Below are 2,818 nucleotides of genomic sequence, written 5' to 3'. Positions count from 1 at the left end.
CGGGGATTCCCGATCTCTCACACGCACACTCGGGGACTCTCTGGGATTCTCTCACACGCACACTCGGGGACTCTCTGGGATTCTCTCAAACACACTCGGGGACTCTCTGGGATTCTCTCAAACACACTCGCGGACTCTCTGGGATTCTCTCAAACACACTCGGGGACTCTCTGGGATTCTCTCAAACACACTCAGGGACTCTCTGGGATTCTCTCAAACACACTCGGGGATTCCCTATCTCTCACACGCACACTCGGGGATTCCCTATCTCTCACATGCACACTCGGGGATTCCCTATCTCTCACACGCACACTCGGGGACTCTCTGGGATTCTCTCACACGCACACTCGGGGACTCTCTGGGATTCTCTCACACGCACACTCGGGGACTCTCTGGGAATCTCTCACACGCACACTCGTGGACTCTCTGGGATTCTCTCAAACACACTCGGGGACTCTCTGGGATTCTCTCAAACACACTCGGGGATTCCCTATCTCTCACACGCACACTCGGGGATTCCCTATCTCTCACACGCACACTTGGGGACTCTCTGGGATTCTCTCACACGCACACACGGGGACTCTCTAGGATTCTCTCACACGCACACTCGGGGACTCTCTGGGATTCTCTCAAACACACTCGGGGACTCTCTGGGATTCTCTCACACGCACACTCGGGGATTCCCTATCTCTCACGCACACTCGGAGATTCCCTATCTCTCACACGCACACTCGGGGACTCTCTGGGATTCTCTCACACGCACACTCGGGGACTCTCTGGGATTCTCTCAAACACACTCGGGGATTCCCCATCTCTCACACGCACACTCGGGGATTCCCCATCTCTCACACGCACACTCGGGGATTCCCTATCTCTCACACGCACACTCGGGGACTCTCTGGGATTCTCTCACACGCACACTCGGGGACTCTCTGGGAATCTCTCACACGCACACTCGTGGACTCTCTGGGATTCTCTCAAACACACTCGGGGACTCTCTGGGATTCTCTCAAACACACTCGGGGATTCCCTATCTCTCACACGCACACTCGGGGATTCCCTATCTCTCACACGCACACTTGGGGACTCTCTGGGATTCTCTCACACGCACACACGGGGACTCTCTAGGATTCTCTCACACGCACACTCGGTGACTCTCTGGGATTCTCTCAAACACACTCGGGGATTCCCTATCTCTCACACGCACACTCGGGGATTCCCTATCTCTCACACGCACACTCGGGGATTCCCTATCTCTCACACGCACACTCGGGGACTCTCTGGGATTCTCTCACACGCACACTCGGGGACTCTCTGGGATTCTCTCACACGCTCACTCGGGGACACACTGGGATTCTCTCAAACACACACGGGGATTCCCTATCTCTCACACGCACACTCGGGGACTCTCTGGGATTCTCTCAAACACACTCGGGGACTCTCTGGGATTCTCTCAAACACACTCGGGGACTCTCTGGGATTCTCTCAAACACACTCGGGGATTCCCTATCTCTCACACGCACACTCGGGGATTCCCTATCTCTCACACGCACACTCGGGGACTCTCTGGGATTCTCTCACACGCACACTCGGGAACTCTCTGGGATTCTCTCAAACACACTCGGGGACTCTCTGGGATTCTCACACACACACTCGGGGATTCCCTATCTCTCACACGCACACTCGGGGACTCTCTGGGATTCTCTCACACGCACACTCGGGGACTCTCTGGGATTCTCTCGCACGCACACTCGGGGACTCTCTGGGATTCTCTCAAACACACTCGGGGATTCCCTATCTCTCACACGCACACTCGGGGATTCCCTATCTCTCACACGCACACTCGGGGACTCTCTGGGATTCTCTCACACGCACACTCGGGGACTCTCTGGGATTCTCTCACACGCACACTCGGGGACTCTCTGGGTTTCTCTCACACGCACACTCGGGGACTCTCTGGGATTCTCTCACACGCACACTCGGGGACTCTCTGGGATTCTCACAAACGCACACTCGGGGACTCTCTGGGATTCTCTCACACGCACACTCGGGGATTCCCTATCTCTCACACGCACACTCGGGGACTCTCTGGGATTCTCTCACACGCACACTCGGGGACTCTCTGGGATTCTCTCACACGCACACTCGGGGACTCTCTGGGAATCTCTCAAACACACTCGGGGATTCCCTATCTCTCACACGCACACTCGGGGATTCCCTATCTCTCACACGCACACTCGGGGACTCTCTGGGATTCTCTCGCACGCACACTCGGGGACTCTCTGGGATTCTCTCACACGCACACTCGGGGACTCTCTGGGATTCTCTCAAACGCACACTCGGGGACTCTCTGGGATTCTCTCAAACACACTCGGGGACTCTCTGGGATTCTCTCACACGCACACTCGGGGACTCTCTGGGATTCTCTCACACGCACACTCGGGGACTCTCTGGGATTCTCTCAAACACACTCGGGGACTCTATGGGATTCTCTCAAAAACACTCGGGGATTCCCTATCTCTCACACGCACACTCGGGGATTCCCTATCTCTCACACGCACACTCGGGGATTCCCTATCTCTCACACGCACACTCGGGGATTCCCTATCGCTCACACGCACACTCGGGGATTCCCTATCTCTCACACGCACACTCGGGGACTCTCTGGGATTCTCTCAAACACACTCGGGGATTCCCTATCTCTCACACGCACACACGGGGATTCCCTATCTCTCACACGCACACTCGGGGACTCTCTGGGATTCTCTCAAACACACTCGGGGATTCCCTATCGCTCACACGCACACTCGGGGATTCC

Source organism: Chiloscyllium plagiosum, unplaced genomic scaffold (assembly GCF_037043375.1).
Source record: "Chiloscyllium plagiosum isolate Xiang-an unplaced genomic scaffold, Cpla_swu_hap1 HiC_scaffold_51, whole genome shotgun sequence".
Lineage (NCBI taxonomy): Eukaryota > Metazoa > Chordata > Chondrichthyes > Orectolobiformes > Hemiscylliidae > Chiloscyllium > Chiloscyllium plagiosum.
Note: the sequence above shows the minus strand (reverse complement) of the source record.